The sequence below is a fragment of the Salvelinus sp. IW2-2015 genome, linkage group LG4q.1:29 (assembly GCF_002910315.2).
Source record: "Salvelinus sp. IW2-2015 linkage group LG4q.1:29, ASM291031v2, whole genome shotgun sequence".
NCBI lineage: Eukaryota > Metazoa > Chordata > Actinopteri > Salmoniformes > Salmonidae > Salvelinus > Salvelinus sp. IW2-2015.
Window position 1 is genome coordinate 2,046,579 of NC_036842.1, and position 13,678 is coordinate 2,060,256.

Below are 13,678 nucleotides of genomic sequence, written 5' to 3' on the forward strand. Positions count from 1 at the left end.
GCTAGTTACTACCCCTGATAGTTACTACCTCTAACTTGACCAAATAATCATGTTTGAAAGAGCGTGAGTGTGTATGTCAGATAAATAGTCATATAAATGGTAGATACTACTGTACCCCTGATAATTTGGTGAGATAACCGTGTGTTTGCCTGTGTGTACAGTAGGTGACATGTTCATGATAGCTATCTAATAACTATAGTTATGCTAGGTAATGGTTTGGCTTATCATGTTCATGTCTATGTAGAAGATTTTAGGAGGAAGTGGAGAGGACTCGGACAGGTGACAGAGAGAGAGAAGAAGAGGTCTGGGTCAGCAGCCTTGGCGCTTCTGCTACATTCTTTCTTTTCTGGATCCATTTATTGTGCCTATGGCAACAAGTGGCAATTTTACAGCCAGACCCTCTACTACGTCATCCACAAGTGTTGTCGCCACCGGTGCATCAAGACCCTCAACGTCACCTTACAATGATGCGACCATTCAACCTCACCGGTAGTGAACCCTCTACAACATCATCCACGAAGTATGACCACCACCACCTGGTGCAGCGAGACCCTCTACAAACATTACATCATCCACGAGTATGACCACCACCGGTGCAGCGAGACCCTCTACAACGTCTACATCATCCACGAGATATGACCACTACCGCGTGCTAGCGAGACCCTCTACACTCTACATCATCCACGAGTATGAACCCACCACCGGTGCAGCGAGACCCTCTACAACTCTACATCATCCACGAGTATGACCACTACCGTGGCTAGCGAGACCCTCTACAACTCTACATCATCCACGAGTATGACCACCACCGGTGCAGCGAGACCTCTACAACTCTACATCATCCACGAGTATGACCACCACCGATTGCAGCGAGAACCCGTCTACAGACAGTCTACATTCATCCACGAGTATGACCACTTACGTTGCTAGCGAGACCCTCTCACGTCTAACATCATCCACGGAGTATGCACCACACCCGGTGCAGCGAGACCTCTACAACGTCTACATCATCCACGAGTATGACCACACCGGTGCAGCGAGACCCCTACAACGTCTACATCATCCACGAGTATGACCACTACCGGTGCAGCGAGACCCTCTACAACGTCTACATCATCCACGAATGACCACACCGGTGTAGTGAGACCCTCTACTCACACATCATCCACGAGTATGACCACCACCGTGCAGCGAGACCCTCTACAACGTCTACATTCATCCACGAGTTGACCACCACCGTGCAGCGAGACCCTCTACAATACATCATCCACGAGTATGACCACTTACCGGTGTAGTGAGACCTCTACAACATTCATCCACGAGTTATGACCCCACCGGTGCAGCGAGACCACCCTCTAAACCTCATCATCACGGAGTCATGACCAGTACGGTGTAGTGAACCCTCTACAACGTCTACATCATCCACGAGTATGACCACTACCGGTGTAGTGAGACCCTCTACAACATCATCCACGAGTATGACCACTACCGGTGCAGCCATGGAAGATGATGAAATGGAGGAAGCACCTCTGGATCTGGGACCACCTGAGATTATTATGAACCTCACGGAAGTGACCACTGAGGACCTCGTTGAACAGGATGTGGCCGTGGAGACAAACGAGAGAAACAGAGAGAAACAAAGAGGAACAACATCACACCAGGCGTCATCGGAGGTACCAGACCCCAGATCCGCTCAACTCATTTCAGCAAAGGCTCCTCCAAGTCGTCGAGAGGGATGCAGCCCAACCTGATGCTCACAGGAAGGAGGATGAAGAGACCCTCTTTGCCATGAGCCTGGTGCCAACACKGAAGAGACTGCCTCAGCAAAGAAAAACAGCATTATGGGGTTAAAATGTATCAGCTGCTTTTCGAAGCCAAGTTCAATGGTAAAAAAAAAAATGTACATCACAGGTAGTGTCATAAGTGTTGCGACAGTGAAGTAAAGTAGGTCATTTTTACAGTATACTCATGTAGGCTAATTGGTATTTCAGATCAAAGTATTAATGAGGCAAATGTATAGCTGTTGTTTCTAGGTTAGAAAATATCCCAAAACAACAGTTTGCTGTCTAAATATTTGCCTGTCATATTCATCTTTTGATCTGAAATACAAATTCCATGAGTAAACAGCGAGTATTACCAACTTTACCGCACTCTTCCAATATTTATGCCACTAACTACACTATACAAGCAGTATTTAGTTAACATAAATCTCACCTTTTATGGTGTCATATTATGTTAAGTTTGTATGTRTTGTTTTTCTCTTCCCTTTCAGAGATGGAGTCCATTTAGCCGACCAGCTCACAGGAAGGACAGGAAGAGGAGAGGAAGGACAGGAAGAGGAGAGGAAGGACAGGAAGAGGAGAGGAAGGACAGGAAGAGGAGAGGAAGGACAGGAAGGACAGGAAGAGGAGAGGAAGGACAGGAAGAGGAGAGGAAGGACAGGAAGAGGAGTTGTCTGGTTGCTGTTTTGACCTCCCTCATTGTACCTTTCTTTTCACACACGTCAGTTCCCTTTAAATTCAGTCAATTCATAAAGTCATTTGTTTATAAAGTCTTAGGATAGCATTCATTATTAGTGTTACATAGATTTCTGAATTGACAGAATCCCTCACCCTGGTGACATCAGGTAGGTGACCATTTGGCGTGCCCATCTCCATCCGGAGCGGCTCCTGGAATGACCTCCGCAGGTAGTTGTGGAGAACACATGTGGCCTTCACGCAGGCATCGACATTTGAGGGGCTGAGACCAAGCACTCCGATACATTCTCCACCGGGCTGCCAGAATCCCAAAGGCGCATTCAACAACTAACCTTGCCCTGGACAGTCGTTTGTTAAAGATCCTTACAGGCTTTGTCAATGGCAGCTGGCGTCCAGCGTAGGGCCTCATGAGGTTGGGTCTTAAAGGGAAGGCCTCGTCACCGACGAAGACGTGGGGAACAGGTCCCAGGTCTTCAGCCCCAGGGAGTGATGCAGGTGGTGGAATCTCCAGGGTGCCATCCTGAAGTGCCTAGCCGAAGGCAGAGTAGGGTCCCACCATCACTTCCCTTGCCGTAAGCACCAACATCGACAACACGGAAACAGTAGATGGCATCTACTACAGCCAAGAGTAMAACTGAATATGTACCCTTGTAGTTRTAGAATTGTGAACCTGAGCACGGTGGAGCCTGGATTACTACATGTTTCCCGTCAATGGAACCAAGACAGTTGGGGAAATTCCACCTCTCCAGGAACTCGGCAGCGTTGGCCCTCCAGTCTTCCTCCTTGGGGACAGGCATGTATTCACCAACCAGACAGTCCCAAATGGCTTGTGCCACAGGGGGACAATGCCTGCCACCGTGGACCGTCCAACTCGGAAGCTGAATCCTATGGTCCTGTAGGAGTCCCCTGTCGCCAAGAATCTGAAATATAATTCAAAATAATGATCAATATTGTGTGTAACTTGAATTCCACCCACATATTATATATAACTACCTCATTACAGTTTATTATGCTCTACTAATTATATTGTAATACTCATCAACCATCATTAACAATGCTTTGAAACAGTACAATTCAGTCTATGACTGTATCAATAAACTGTAGCCCAGGCCAACTCTACTCTTAGAAAGAATGGTACTATCTACTTAAAAGGGTTCTCCAGGTGTCCCCATAGGAGATCCCCTTTTGGTTCCAAGTAGAACCCTATTGGGTTCCATGTATAACATTTTCCCCAAAGGGTTATCCTATGGGGAAAGCAGAAGCACACTTTTGGAATATTTTTCTCTAAGAGTGTATGAGTCCAATAACAATGTAATGACTGACTGAAACTGTCTTGAACAACAATGGGTCCTGGAGAAGACTAGCCTACCTTCATCAGGGCAGAAGGCACCTCAACTTTCTTTTCATATGGTAACATTGCATAATTAAAAAAGGATTATAAACCAACTTTGGGAAAAGTTATAGTCCTAATGAACATTCTGTAAAAGTACATCTGATGTCAAATAGGGACTATTAACTAGAGAGCCCTTTAGCTAGCTAGGTTGCACATAAAAACAATGTATCAAATATCAATCAGTTATGGTATCAAATGCTTTAAAAATGTACTAGAATGTAGCTTACCGGAGACAAATCGCCAGGCGTTCAACTGGGCTGATGGACTCCCGGTAGTTGGTGTCCATCCGGGCATCTGGCTTCCCACCCATCTGGAGCAGGTGATCTGCGAACCTGGCTTGTCGTCCAGCGAAAAGTAGATTTTGGAATTCCTCTCCAAACAGTCGAAGCTCTTGAATGAGACGTTGGAACTCCACCCTGCCTGCTTTCGGACTTTAACCATCTCTGACCCACACAGACCTGTGCTTTCGGACTTTAACCATCTCTGGACCCCACACAGACCTGCGCTTTGGGCGGGCTGGCCCGCCCAACAGCGTGATCAAGAACCACCTTCCTCCAAATGGTTTCTCATTTTTGAAAAGGCCTACTCTGCTATCTTGGACTATTTATTATGCATTTCACTCCAAAACTGGCATTTGGAGGGGACATTATATTATAGGGCCTCCACAATTAATTTGGGATGTCATCGAATAATAATATACTGTGCAAATAATGAATAAAAAAACACGTAAAAGAAATTATGCAATTAAACTGTTTTTATTTATGTAATCCCACATTTTTTTTACTGGATATGTGTGCAACAAAAATTCAACATTTCACATTTTACTACTTTCTGTCAGGTCTACGCATACAATTGAAGCATAAGTCGAATCCACAACAAAACACGCAGCAACTGCCTCTGCAACGCCAATAGTTGCAAGGCCAACGGAGCGTTCCAATTGAAATGAATGTACTTCTAGTGTTAAGATTGCGCAGCAAGTCCTGGCCTCTCCCATCTCCTCATTGGGTTATAGAAGCATAAAACATTTGTTGACCGTTTTATGTGGGCTTAATTGTCGGAGTAGAGGACCTTGTGCATTTCAGGTAAAAATAACCCAATGTATATCTCAGGACAATTAGCTACAACAGCAAGCTAGCTAAAAAAGATAAGTTAGTTAGCTACATACATTTACATTTAAGTCATTTAGCAGACGCTCTTATCCAGAGCGACTTACAAATTGGTGCATTCACTTATGATATCCAGTGGAACAACCACTTACAATAGTGCATCTAACTCTTTTAAGGGGGGGGGGGTTAGAAAGGATTACTTTATCCTATCCTAGGTATTCCTTAAAAGATGGGGGGTTTCAGGTGTCTCCGGGAAGGTGTGATTGACTCCGCTGACCTGGCGTCGTGAGGGGAGTTGTTCCACCATTGGGGTGCCAGACAGCGAACAGTTTTGACTGGGCTGAGCGGGAATTGTACTTCCTCAGAGGTAGGGAGGCGAGCAGGCCAGAGTGATGAAACGCAGTTTGCCCTGTTCTGGTGTAGGCCTGATCAGAGCCTGAAGGTACGGAGGTTGCCGTTCCCCTCACAGCTCCGTAGGCAAGCACCATGGTCTTGTAGCGGATGCGAGCTTCAACTGGAAGCCAGTGGAGAAGGGCGGAGGGAGCGTGGTGGACGTGAGAGAACTTGGAAGGTTGAACACCAGACGGGGCTGCGGCGTTTCGGATGAGTTGTAGGGGGTTTTTAATGGCACAGGCAGGGAGCCCAGCCAACAGCGAGTTGCAGTAATCCAGACGGGAGATGACAAGTGCCTGGATTAGGACCTGCGCCGCTAAATTGCCATAAATGTTTAATGCTTTTCGACGTGTCCCCAAATTAATGCAATTGGTTCAGAGTTCGTTTTGATATTTTAAGTGTGGTGATCGAGTTTGGTGTGGGGGTACACAATACATTTATGCATGATGGCGCATGCGCGCAGCCGGTTTGGGTTTCGTGTAGTAGCGCTTGGCAACGCAGACGCTCGTTGGCGTGCGCAAGCAGTGTGGGAGCAATGATTGAATAACATGTATGTGTACATTTATTTTGCAACGCGGTGTGGTCAGCATGTAACTGTGGAACAAGTTTCAGTTTTGATTATGGGTGATAGGTACAATTTCCCCGATATGACGTGTATACGACGTGTGTGGCTAGGGCATAAAACACAGGAGGGTTTCAGGAAATCAGTTAAGAGATTATCTGCCATTATAACCACAGTTCTTTCTCTTTCAAAACGTGTTGCTTGTTGGTAAGTTAAATGATTTTATTAGCAAATTGTTGTTTTTTCTCACATTTGTAATTATTAAAGTAACAAACTATGAAGTAACCATACATTTTGGAATATAGAACTGTACATTTATGTGAAGTTCATGATGGCAAGAAAACCTGTCAATTTTAAACTGCTTCAATCTGCTTTTGACTTCAGAAACTCAATGTAGATTTTGGCTCCGTAAACGTCAAAAGTGGTTTGTATTTAACTATGGTGAGGTGCTAAATAGGATGATACATTAGCAAACAGGAAGATATTTTGGGCTCCTTCTACCTAAAGGCGATGCTTTCCTGGTTCCTAACCACCAGGAGTGGCATGACATGCAGGAACATAAAGGGACAGCTGCATTTAATCCTTAAACTGATAGAAAGAAATGACAAAGTAGATAATTTTTCTCCTCTATTGCAGCCAGCATCATTACAGAAACACCAAGAAGCTCCAATTGACTAGACCTAGAGGAAACCGTGCTATGGTAATCTGAGGCAGATGTAAAATGAACGGTTCAAAACAAAAGTACAGGAAGTATTATGTGATTGATACTAAAGGCTCTATTCAATCTGTGTCGTGGAATTGTTACAAATAGAGCGCTAGAAATGTAACGGTAATTTCCTTTTTGTGACGACATCTGCAGCGTCTACGTTAATGCGGGAACATTGCCTTTACATTTGATGTAACACTGAATTGACTCGATACAGAGTGAATAGAGCCATAAGAAGAGTATTTTGTGTGCGTGGTTGTAAAAAAAAAAAAAGTATTATTCATTATTTGTGACTATTCTGTTTTCTACTATTTCTCTGTGAGCTTCTTTTTCTACACTCTACCTTTCTGATGGCTGAAAAGCAAAAAATATGGCTGAAAAGCAAAAAATAGGGCTGAAAAGCAACAACCGGCTGAAAAGCAACAACCGGCTGAAAAGCAACAACCGGCTTGAGTGCCACTGTCAGATAAGTCATCTTCTGTCAAGTATACTTTCAATAATGTTCACACAAAGAAGATAGCATATTATGTGCATTTATGTCAGACAGTCATAATCAATCATTTAATGTTAATGACAGGATTTAACTTCATGCATCAAAACATTTGGGCCAAAAGTCTGCAATACATTAATTTGAGAAAAAATGTCCCCAGGATTATGAAAAGAGAGACAACACTTTCCCAGGGGCAATGGAGAAAAGGAACAGGGTAAGTTACAGACTAGGTCATGATATACCTTGTCACCATATCAACTGGCCCTAGCACATTCAACAACTAGGGCCTATATTAAAATCACCCAAACTAGTCATTCAAAATAGCATGGTCCCTGGTTGTTACCCTAACGTTCAATACAACATGAAAAAGACAGTACAGACATGTTTGTAAATCAGCTAGTACAAAGGCTGGTCTTTGCCATCTTTTTCATGCAGGACCTTATCGATCTCAACCCTCAATCCCAACATCTACACCTGTGTGGTGAAGGAGAGGATATGGACTGGGAATGTGCAGTCACCACAAGTGTACGTACACATACGCGCGCGCACACACACACACACAGGGTGGAATGGACATGACATGAAACTGCTTTTTCTGTTAAAACAGATTGATCAAGAAATGGGAGTGACCTGCTGCTGGGAAGAGGAGAAAATGGACTGGGTATGATGGACACATTTTGTCTATGAAATTACTTTATTTTATGAATGTGTCAGAAATGTGAGTATTCCTGATTTACCTATACCTTCCATGTCAGTTAGAGCCTCAATTAAGAAAAAGGGAATTCATGTCACTTACCTCCGCTTTTAATGGGTTAACATGTTTTTTTTTCTTCTTAGGGGGTAGATCAGCTAGATGTGGCTTCTATCAATGTTTTTGTCTGCATCATTTCCAATCCCCCATATATACTGAACAAAAATAGAAACACAACAATTTAAAAGATTTTACTGAGTTGCAATTCATAGAAGGAAATCAGTCAATTGGAATACATTCATTAGGCCATAATCTATGGATTTCACGACTGGGCAGGGGCACAGCCATATTTTTGTTCAGTATATATTTTTCCAGGGTTTTTCTTTATTTTTACTATTTTCTACATTGTAGAATAATATTGAAGATATAAAAACAATGAAATAACACATGGAATCATGTAGTAACCAAAAACGTGTTAAACAAATCAAAATATATTTTATTTTTGAGATTCTTCAAAGTAGCCACCCTTTGCCTTGATGACAGCTTTGCACACTCTTTGCATTTTTTAAACCAGCTTCATGAAGAATGCTTTTCCAACAGTCTTGAATGAGTTCCCACATATCCTGAGCACTTGACGGCTGCTTTTTGTTCACTCTGCGGTCCAACTCATCCCAAACCAGCTCAATTGGGTTGAGGTTGGGTGATTGTGAAGGCCAGGTCAACTAATGCAGCACTCCATCAATCTCCTTCTTGGTCAAATAGCCCTTATACAGCCTGGGGGTGTGTTTTGGGTCATTGTCCTGTTGAAAAACAAATGATAGTCCCACTAAGCGCAAACCAGATGAGATGGCATATCGCTGCAGAATGCTGTGGTAGCCATGTTGGTTAAGTGTGCCTTGAATTCTAAATACATCACTGACTGTGTCACCAGCAAAGCACCCCCACACCACCTCCTCCATACTTCATGGTGGGAACCACACATGAGGAGATCATCCGTTCACCTACTCTGTGTATCACAAAGACACGGCAGTTGGAACCAAAAATCTCAAATTTGGACTCATCAGAACAAAGGACAGATTTTCACCGGACTAATGTCCATTGCTTGTGTTTCTTGGCCCAAGCAAGTCTCTTCTTCTTATTGATGTCCTTTTAGTAGTGGTTTCTTTGCAGCAATTCGACCATGAAGGCCTGATTCACGCACTCTGAACAGTTGATGTTGAGTTGTGTCTGTTACTTGAACTCTGTGAGGTGCAATCTGAGGTGTAGTTAATTGCTGATTTCTGAGGCCAGACTTAGGAACTTATCCTCAGATTGCAGAGGTAACTCTGGGTCTTCCTTTCCTGTGGCGGTCCTCATGAGAGCCAGTTTCATCATAGCGCTTRAAACGTTTTTGCGACTGCACTTGAAGAAACTTTCAAAGTTCTTGAAATGTTCCAGATTGACTGACCTTCATGTCTTAAAGTAATGATGCACTGTCATTTCTCTTTGATTATTTGAGCTGTTCTTGCCATAATATGGACTTTGTCTTTTACCAAATAGGGCTATCTTCTGTATACCACCCCTACCTTGTCACAACACAACTGATTGGCTCAAATGAATAAAGAAGGAAAGAAATTCCACAACTTAACTTTTAACAAGGCGCACCTTAATTGAAATTCATTCCAGGTGACTACCTCATGAAGCTGGTTGAGAGAATGCCAAGAGTTTGCAAAGCCGTCATCAAGGCAAAGGGTGGCTACTTTATAAAATATATTTTGATTTGTTTAACACCTTTTTTGGTTACTACATGATTCCATGTGTTATTTCATAATTGTGATGTCTTCACTATTATCCTACAATGTAAAAAATAAAGAAAAACCTTTTGACTGGTACTGTATATCTTAAATGTAAAATATATATATTTTTCCTTTATTTTCCCTTAACTGTACCACCCCTCCCTAATTGGAGTTAACTAATGGACAACAATACTTAGGTGTCTGCTTCCGGCTTCTACATACTATACTGAACAAAGATATAAACGCAACATGCAACAATTTCTAGTATTGTACTGAGTTACAGTTCATATAAGAAAATCTGTCAATTGACATAAATTCATTAGGCCCTAATCTATGGATTTCACATGACTGAGAATACAGATATGCATCTGTTGGTCAAAGATACCTTAAAAAAAAGGTAGGGCCGTGGATCATAAAACCAGTCAGTATCTGGTGTGACCACCATTTGCCTCATGCAGCGCAACACATTTCCTTTGCATAGAGTTGATCAGGCTGTTGATTGTGGCGTGTGGAATGTTGTCCCACGCCTCTTCAATGGCTGTGCGAAGTTGCTGGAAATTGGCGGGAACTGGAACACGCCATCGTACACGTCAATCCAGAGCCTCCCAAACATGCTCAATGGGTGACATGTCTGGTGAGTATGCAGCTTAGAGGAATTGTGTACAGATCATTGCGACATGGGGTCATACATTATCATGCTGAAACATGAGGTGATGGCGGCGAATGAATGGCACGACAATGGGCTTCAGGATCTCATCACAGTATCTCTGTGCATTCAGAYTCCCATCGATAAAATGCAATTAGCTTATGCCTGCCCATACCATAACCCAACTGCCGCCATGGGCCACTCTGTTCACAACATTGACATCAGCAAACCGCTCGCCCACATGACGCCATACATGTGGTCTGCACTTGTGAGGCTGGTTTGAAGTACTGACAAATTCTCTAAAACAACGTTGGAGGCGGCTTATGTTAGAGAGATGAACATTAAATTATCCGGAAACCGCTCTGGTGGACATTCCTGCAGTCAGCATGCCAATTGCACACTCTCTCAACTGGAGACATCTCTGGCATTGTGTTGTATGACAAAACTGCGCATTTTAGAGTGGCCTTTTGTCGTCCCCAGCACAAGGTGCACCTGTGTAATTATCATGCTGTTTAAACAGCTTCTTGATATGCCACACCTGTCAGGTGGATGGATTATCTTGGCAAAGAAGAAATGCTCACAAGCAGGGAGGAAACACATTTGTGCACAAAATGTGAGCAAAATAAGCTTTTTGTACGTACGGAATATTTCTGGGATCTTTTATTTTAGCTCATTAAACACAGGACCAATACTTTACATGTTGCGTTTATATGTTTGCTTTAGTGCATACACATTTTATTGACACAATATATTTTATATTATTTTTTTAGTTTTTTAGTTCCACCCTTCAGCTACCCTCAACCTCTCCCATCTATCTCTGAAGACTATCCAGTTTTGATATCTAATTGTCATATATTTTTCAAAATAGCTGTGATGTTTCACAAAGGTTCTGACCCTTTCTATTCTCATAGTCTCTACAGATTGTTAAAATATATCATAGTTTGCTAAGAGTATTATTATATTATTGATCGATTGACTATGACTTTTCAAATCACCCAGCAGTGGTTATAGCAGAGTTAGCTCCAGATAAATGTTGCAATTTTTCAGTCATTCCTGAACCTGCGACCAAAAACAAGCTACATATGGACAGTACCAAAACAAGTGATCTAATGATTCTGTGTCTTCGCAGCAAAATCTGCAGAGCTGGGATGGTTGTATCCTCCATATTTCTAACATTCTATTGTTTGCAAGAATTTTGCAAGAAAGAGTTTTGAATCCGGCGTTGTTTTGTGTATCAGTTCATAAACAATGTGCCATGGAATCGGTACATCGAAAATATCTTCCCAACAATTTTGCAACCTGTATGGCGCAGCTGTACAATTGTAAAAATAGCAATAGCAACCGTTTTATTGGTAAACTAGTAATGTAAAGTTGTATTTCTTAGCGATCCAATATGTAATATGGTGCATTTATCATAATTATGTTGTGATCCAGAGAGGTTAGACAAATTTATCTAGATCCTCTGAGGCCATGTAGCGATCCAAATTGCGGATTTAAAAGAAAACATGAATGTTCAGCATCTTTCTGATTTCTATCCCCTTGATATTATTGTTAGATCTGATTTTAATAGCTAACATTTAGATGGCCATAATAAATAGATTTGCCGATAGTGGACAACCTTGTTTTGACAGTATTAAACTTTCTTAGAAGTAGCCATTATTTACTATTTTACACCTGGGGTTAAAATACATAACTCTAACCCATTGTATAAGAGATTCTCCAAAATTAAATAGTCCAGGTATTTATATATAAATTCCAGTCGTACTTTATCAAAGGCCTTTTCAAAGTCTGATATGAATACCAGGYCTGGTTTCCCAGATATTTCATAGTTTTCTATTGTTTCCGGTACTTGTCTTATATTATCTCCAATGGGCTAACATGTTGCAGTATATAGTCAATTTTATGTGTCTTCACAGATCTCATCAAGCAATCCAAATTTCTGCGTCTGGAGAGAAAGAGAAGATGAAGATGATGAAGCCTAAAAGGTGTCAACTGGATGGATTGTCATCAAAACTTATTTGCATTAAGGCCAGGAAATTGGTGCACAACGCAGCTGTATTTTGCACCTCCACCCAGTACAGCCAGAAGAGGACTGGCCACCCCTCGGAGCCTGGTTCCCCTCTAGGTTTCTTCCTAGGTCCCTGCCTTCTAGGGAGTTTTTCCTAGCCAATGTGCGTGCTTGTGCATTGCTTGCTCTTTGGGGTTTTAGGCTGGGTATCTGTAAAGCACTTTGACAACTCCTAATGTAAAAAGGGCTTTATAAAATGTATTTGATGGATGCACAATGACTTCAAGTCAGGTGTCGATAGTATATAGTATGATTCTTCTTTTGTCTTTGGCAGTCACATTGAAATGTAGAAATATGTTGTTTTGTGTTTATTTTTCCACTCATCTATGGTTTATTGGCCGAGAGCACAAGTGAACACTGGAGGAAATGGTGCTTTGTTGAAAATGTTGTCTTGTTGCCCATTTGAGCCACTAATTTCTTATGGTGGGAGGGATGTCGTTCGTGGCTGTTTAGGGCCACCTGCGATGAAGATTGGTAGAGAGCGGGAGCAAGGGAATGAGATTAGATAGGGACATTGTGTTAGGAGTGCTAGCCCTCTCCCCTCATGCTCATCTGGAGAATCTGCCAAGTACTCTGTTACTCTATTTCTAACCAAAAAGTGAACTCTGCATTAATTTAAAAGATTGTATAATAAAGTATCTATTTTTTGTTCATACTGTGGTTGTGTCTTGACCGTTGACGGACCATAGCGATTCAGTTAAAGGTGATGGCAGCTTGCACACTACTTTGCTCAGTCCAGTATTTGGCCCACGATCTTGGATGGTTCAGGTTTATTACAGTAGCCTTGGCTCTATCGGTGTACTGGTTTGTTTTTACTTTTCAACCTGAGAAGAAACAAATAAGCATTGAAATAAGTCCTCATCATGGTATAGTTTAAGAGAGAACTGGTTTGAGCTAGCTGAAACATGCATTCAAGGTAAACTTTACATAAAGGTGTACAGGGGTGGATTGGCCATCTGGCAATTCTGTCAGATGCCAGATGGGCTGGACCATTTTTTAGTTTGGTGGGCTAGTCAAAATTGACACACTCGAAAATATATATATATATWTTTTTTTAAAGTGACATGGCAATTTCTCTGTTATAATAATATATACTTAGTGTACAAAACATTAGGAACACCTGCTCTTTCCATGGCAGACTGACCAGGKGAATCCAGGTAAAAACTATGATCCCTTATTGATGTCACCTTCAATCAGTGTAGCTGAAGGGGAGGCGACACCTTAAAGAAGGATTTTTAAGCCTTGAGACAAATGAGACATGGATTGTGTATGAACGGGGTATGGTAGTAAGTGCCAGGCGCATCGGTTTGAGTGTGTCAAGAACTGCAACGCAGCTGGGTTTTTCTGGCTCAACAGTTTCTCATGTGTATT

The 13,678-nt window shown here is 42.2% G+C and overlaps 1 long non-coding RNA gene across 2 annotated transcripts; it reads left to right on the plus strand.

The window, feature by feature from the left end:
• Positions 1-6,047: 6,047 nt before the first annotated feature.
• LOC111961234 (uncharacterized) lies at positions 6,048-12,342 on the plus strand. Of its 2 annotated transcripts, none has more exons than XR_002876985.2 (6): positions 6,048-6,138; positions 6,568-6,631; positions 6,961-7,341; positions 7,563-7,652; positions 7,735-7,788; positions 12,156-12,342. It is a non-coding gene; the product is annotated as an uncharacterized lncRNA (long non-coding RNA). The 2 variants fall into 2 exon arrangements; XR_002876986.2 differs by having other exon boundaries at positions 7,000-7,341.
• The last annotated feature ends 1,336 nt before the right edge of the window (positions 12,343-13,678 follow it).